Below are 6000 nucleotides of genomic sequence, written 5' to 3'. Positions count from 1 at the left end.
AATGAGCTTTTCCTGTGGAACCTGCCCCCCACGGGCTGGGGGCGTCGCACTGGTAAAGCCCATAGCGGCGGGAATCCCCTCCAGGAGCAGTGAATGGCGTTGCTTCTGGGCTTGGCTTCTAGGTAATGATAACGTAATGCCCAGGGTGACAGGTTTCTCACTCGAGGACCTTAAAAAGTGATTAGGGCAACAGACAACAGAGACACTCGCAGGGGACAAAGGTGGCATCAGGAGAAGTCAGGAAAGGCTACATCTTAAAAAGTGTGTTTGAGGGCTTCCCTGGTGGCGCAGTGGTTGAGAGTCCGCCTGCCTATGCAGGGGACACGGGTTCGTGCCCCAGTCCGAAAAAAAAAAAAGGATGTTTGAGGGAGGTACTAAGGGATGGGCGGAATTTGACTGGTAATGGGAGGCATGGGGAAAAAGCATATTAAGAGGGTATCCTGTGAGGAGAGGGATGGAGGTGGAGAGAGTCTTGGGGGGCAGAAACTGGTCCAGTTTAACTGAGATACAGAGTGTGTAAAGGGACATCTCGGGGGAGCAAGCGGGAAGGGCAGATCTGCATCAAGGGTCCTTCAATGCTGTGTCAAGGGGTTTCAAAGAGAGTCTCAAAGTAACGGGGATTCTTTGAAGCCTTTGGGAGGGTTGCATTAGTCAGGATGGACTCAGTGCTGCTGCTGTAATAAGCAACCACTAAACCCCGATGGCTTAAGACTGCAAGCGGGACTTGCCATGTGTGTTACATTCAGCTGCAGGCTGCACTGCACACCGTCCTTACACCGTCCTTACCCCAGGACTCAGGCCGGTGGGGTTGCTGCCATCTGGGGCACACCGGTCACTGCGGGAGAAGGAAAAGAAAAGCTCTGGAGGGTCTCATCCCGGTGCTGAGTGTTCTACCCAGAAGTGACACTGTCCCTTCCAACAATACTTCTGAGAAGCAGGCCTTGACCCCGTTGCTGAGAAGCAGTGACTGGAAGTGCTTTATGAGAGGTGCTGATGGTCAGGGTGCGGGCGGGTCCCAGCCGGATTCTCAGATGAGCATCTTCCGGTAGAGGGTGTAGGACTGAATGGATTTAAAGGCTAATGGGGAACAGCTGCCTTCCAAAAGGCTGTTGCAACCATCCGGGTAGAAAAGAATTACCTGCTTCAGTAGGAATGAGGAGAAGGGGACAAATGGACAAAATGTTACAGAAAAGGGTTTGTAGACTGGGCCGACCATCTGGGCAAGGTGGTGAGGGGCAGGGAAGACTTGAAGACGCCCCCCATTTCCAGTCTGGAAGGCTCAGGATGGCAGTGCCAGGAGTTGGAACAGGGAATGGGGAGGGAGCACCCGTTCTCTGCGACGAAGTTTAGTTACCAGTGGAGGAAAAACCGGTGCTTACCCGTTTTATTGCGCAAAACAAAAGCAAAGCAGAACCCGTTCAATTGGCAGTCAACCCATGAGCACCTGGTCCTAGCCTTGCGCAGCGGACCCGATGATTCATCGTGAAATGCTGCTGGGAAATAAGCCGTCCACAAGGCTTATCCACAAGGCTGGGAAATCAGCCTCCTCCGCAAGCATGTTTTTTCTTTCTTTTCAGATGACTCAAACTTTTGCTCATTTTGACTGTTTTGAATGGAAAATGTCCTAGCTGTGTGTAGAGCGCCCGACTTGTTGCCAGCTCCGTTTAAAACAAGTGCCACATTCATCTCTATCATCCCCACGTCATTCCTGATGTTTTGGTTATGGAAGGTACTTGGACTGCATGAAGGAATTCAGCCTTTCATGTCAACCCGGGGACACTCTTATGACATTGGCCGCGTCCTCTTTATGGTTTAAGATGTGGCCCAGCACGCGCAGTGTGTCCTGTAGACACATGTCTGCGTTGCTGGCCCCGCCCTCCCCTGCCGGCCTCTTGGCAATCGTGTACGGTTCCTGGAGACTCTCCCTGTGTTAACATCCTTGCCCGAGTACCCAACGCCCAGCAGGCAAGGTGAGCAAAACTCTCATTTGAGTCCAGCCAGTGCACGGAGTGAGAACAGAAGAACTACAATTTGGCTGAAGACTTGGGGCGTGAGATACACTGTGAGAACTAGAAGAGATAATTCCTAACTCAGTGACCGATCACACGTAATGAAATGTTCGTAAGTCTTTAATTCCCGGCACCATCGGTGCATTCTCATTGCCCATCATATTAGCCTTTGGCGCCAGTATCCCGTCTCGATCGGTTTCCAGATTGTACCCTTTGTACTGTGCCTGGAATGCCCCTCCCTCATGACCCCTCCATCAGAAATTATATTTAGTCTTCAGGACACAATTCAGGTGACAGCTTCTTCGAGATGTCTTTCCAAGCTCAGGCTACAATTAGTAGCCTCCTTCTGGGTCCCTTTTCTACTTGATGGGATCTCTCCACACAGATCTTTTATTTGTTCTTCTTCTAGAAGTTTGTGGTGGTGTGTTTTTCTCCCACAAAATTATGCCTCAGAGTCAAGAGCAAGACCCCAAACCTTTCCTCGTTCTAGAAGGTGTTAGACCTCCTGCTGCTGTTAGCTGAAGTCTTCCTCTGGGAAGAGACTACGTCGTTTAGCAAAATCGTGCACAAAGTCCAACTCAGACAATGCCGCCTTGAAGAATTCTGTTCACTGTGGCTCTCTGATGCCACTGCCGGCAGGAAATTCCTCACCACATAAGCCTTGGGACGTGCTCAATGAAGCTGGAATTCCTTTGTCCTATTCATGCTACGGCAGGCCAGCATGGCATGGCATTTTGATTCTTCTCAGTAAGCTTCAAGAGGTTTTACAGTTCAAATTAATAAGCCTTCAGAATTCATTTCACTGGGACTTTATGAAGCTCGCTTTACTCTAATACAATTGTCAATGCAAGTGACTCTCTGGCTTATTTGCTTGAGAATATGACCTACACCAAAAATTACAGGAAGGGTCAGCAAACAAAATGGGTAGCTACACTTAAAGGTGTGTGGGACGTTGCCCACGAAACCTCAGCAGTAACGGCGCTGATACTTTTATGGCTCCGCAGTCAGTGCGGGAAAGGTCAGCAAGCAGATCTTCTGAAAATAATCTTCAGGTGTTCTTTTCATAAATGACCGATTCAACAATATGGACTGGAAATATACCTCGATAAAAACTTTCAAGATTCGATGTGTGTTATCTACTTAATGAATTCAAATATTTATCGAATGCTTACTACGTACCAGACACAGTTCTAGGCACTCGGGACATAGTAGTATATAAACCAGGCCAAAATGCCTGCTTCTTGGAGCCTTTTGGACGGATCACCTAAGCACTGGTAGGTCTGTTCGCAGTCCTGGAATGTGGATTTTATTGTGCTCATTTTACGATGATAGACTGAAGCTCCCGCAGAACAGGAAGCTTGATCAAGATCGAAACAGCCGATCAACAGGCAGGTCTGAATACACATCAGTTGTTTTGGTTGCAAGTACTTCCTCCGCTGGAGTTACATTTCCCAAAATTGTCTTCTTGAATGTTCCCCAGGGGGTAGGTGTTTCATAAAAATGAAGATTCCGTATTCCAATATATCTGGGAAATTCTTTTTGGTCACAGGTTGGGTTCTAGAAGCAGCTGCTGAGGTGCACTTTCGCACAGAAGAAGATTCTGAGGACATATGCTCTTAGGATCGACACCTGGGGAAGAGAAGGGACGGGCTGGAAGCAGGATCAGACGGGGGAGGGCAAGCGGCGGTGCAGTCCTAGGGGTGGCCTCAGATGGGGCTGCAGGGATTCTGAAGATGAGGTGAGCCTGCGAAGCTGTCCTGAGTGTGGGGCAACAGCCAGGCGTTTACATCCCCAGGCCAGTCGTCGTTTGGCTGTGGCCCATCCCCGGAAGGAAGCGTGACCTTGGACAAGGTAGCTCAGTTCAGCAGAGCCAATCACCAAAGGCGGCCAACAGCTGAGGGGTGCCCGCAGGGGCACTGCCAGCAGCTGGGCAGTGAGTCCTCCTCCAAAGGGACATCTGGGGGGCACAACACAGCATCCAACGGACTGTGGTATCTGTAAGCACGAGATTGAAATTACTTGAATACTCACTATATTTGACACTGTATTAGATACATCCACGCGTGCAGTCTGGACATGGAACATGGCCCAGTGTCTGGGTACACAGTCCTGAAGCTGGACAGCGGGGACTTGACTATGGGTTCCATCACTTAGTAGCTGTGAGACCTTGACTGAGTAACTTGCCCTCTCTGTGCTTCAGTCTTACGGATAGGGGTCTGTAAGATGGTGAAGAAAAATAGTTTCTGCATCGGAGGTTGTCGTGAGGATTCAGTGATAGAATATGTGCTAAGTCCTTAAATTATTTATGTATTAAGTCCTTACATAGGTGCCTGGCACATAGTAAGCTCTCAAAAAATATTAGCTATTCTTTTTTTTTTTTTTTTTTTTTGCGGTACGCGGGCTTCTCACTGTTGTGGCCTCTCCCATTGCGGAGCACAGGCTCTGGATGCGCAGGCTCAGCGGCCATGGCTCACGGGCCCAGCCGCTCCGCGGCATGTGGGATCCTCCCGGACCGGGGCACGAACCCGCTTCCCCTGCATCGGCAGGCGGACTCTCAACCACGGCGCCACCAGGGAAGCCCAAATATTAGCTCTTCTCGTCCTCCTATTTCATTGATCCTCCCAGCATCGAAGTGAGTTTGGTGTGACGACCCCATCTCACCAAACAGGAAGCTGAGGCTCAAGCGGTGACTTTCCCCTTGGCGACAAGGAGCCAGGAGTCAAGGACCACTGGGTTAAGCTCTTTACACCAGGAGACCTCACGGAGGATGGGGTCAAACGCTGTAATACCTGCATCTCTAGCTTGGGTTCCAAATTTGCTTTAGAAAGAAATCTCTTCTCTGCACTGTGCCGTTCCCACCTCCTCTAAAGTTAGAATTATGTTTACGAGAACCTCCAAGTGGAGGTTCCATAAAAGTGTTAGATTTTCCTCAATAACAAAAGCATTTATTTTTCAAAAATAGCATTGCTTTGTTAGGAAGTGTGATAACAGTCATCCTTTTGGGTAGTGTCCCTGGCTACTATTCAAAGCCAAGCCCACTATCCTTTCATTGTTTTTTATTTTAGATCAGGAAAGACCTGAAATTTGGCTCTGAAAATTTCCTTAATTTGTAAGAAGAAATATTCCCCTGGAAGTCCACTCGTTAAGAGCAGAGAGGAAAAACAAAGCTCTAACAAGAAATGAACAGCCTTGAAACCACGGGGTTTTCAGAATTAAATTGCTGAATTTTCATGTCACATCCTTTCTTGGCCATTCTCTAGCTATATCTGCCAAAAGTAACAAAACTTTTTGCTCCAAGCAAAAATCTTCCTAGGTAGTGACACTGATAATACTTCCCCAAGCAGAGCCTCAGGGAGGCATCTGGGCCGAGCTTAAAGGCAGGGATGAGTTGAATCATCTCCCCGGGGAGGGAGGGTTCGTTAGAGCAGTTTCAGACAGAGGAATAGTCACCTTCTGACCTCTGAACAGAGTTCTCTGGAAATGTCCAGAATGTCTGCTTCCAGAAACATTTCTTCCTTTGTTTCATCCCCATCGAAAAGTACTTACACGATACCCGTTCACCTCTGGGGAAGCAGTAAAGCTGCAGGGAGAGAAGTCATACATATGGTCCCTATGGCCTTGGAACTCACAGTCTAAGATGCAAACATATGGAAAAAAGATACATGGACAGGAAGAGATCGTATGTCAATACACGGCCGGAAATAAATTACAATATTTCTATCATATCTACCTAAACCTTTTCTCTTTCAGCTTCAGCTTCTCTTTATAACCGAGGGAAGGCAGGCCTTCCACTGAGCTCTAACATTCTATGAGTTGAGGATGAGTGAGCTTGGAAACTGGTGCAAGCTATGTAAACCCCAGTATAGCCGGCCTTGCAGATAAAGGAAATCTACAACCTTCATAGATTATGGAAAAGACAAGCCTGCCTAAACTGTCAGAACGGTGGGGAAAGAGATGGCTTCTGAACCTGAAGCAAGAAGCAACCCAAAAG

Source organism: Pseudorca crassidens, chromosome 1 (genome assembly GCF_039906515.1).
Source record: "Pseudorca crassidens isolate mPseCra1 chromosome 1, mPseCra1.hap1, whole genome shotgun sequence".
In the NCBI taxonomy this organism is placed as follows: domain Eukaryota; kingdom Metazoa; phylum Chordata; class Mammalia; order Artiodactyla; family Delphinidae; genus Pseudorca; species Pseudorca crassidens.
Note: the sequence above shows the minus strand (reverse complement) of the source record.